Raw genomic sequence first — 298 nt, 5'->3', positions numbered from 1 at the left:
AAATCACCTCCCATGGGGAATGGTCACACTGCAATTTCTTCTCCTCCATTTCTCCCCCCTTTTGGGATTTTGGTCATGCTCACACTTATGCCTGGCATATTTTTCAAGCCACTAGGTTTGGGACTCAAATCACACTGTGGGATCCAGCCACCATAAGCCATCACACCACAGCCTGATCCATATAGCTAATTCTTTGAAAAAATGATTAACTTTATCTATTTTTAAAAATTTGACCAGAGAGGGATAGAGTATGTGTGTGTGAGAGAGAGAGGTAAAGTGAGAAAGCAAGCCTACAGGT

The sequence above is a fragment of the Tupaia chinensis genome, unplaced genomic scaffold, assembly GCF_000334495.1.
Source record: "Tupaia chinensis unplaced genomic scaffold, TupChi_1.0 Scaffold145519_1, whole genome shotgun sequence".
In the NCBI taxonomy this organism is placed as follows: Eukaryota; Metazoa; Chordata; class Mammalia; order Scandentia; family Tupaiidae; genus Tupaia; species Tupaia belangeri.
The sequence above is the reverse complement of the archived record's forward strand: the minus strand, read 5'-3'. Positions refer to the sequence as shown.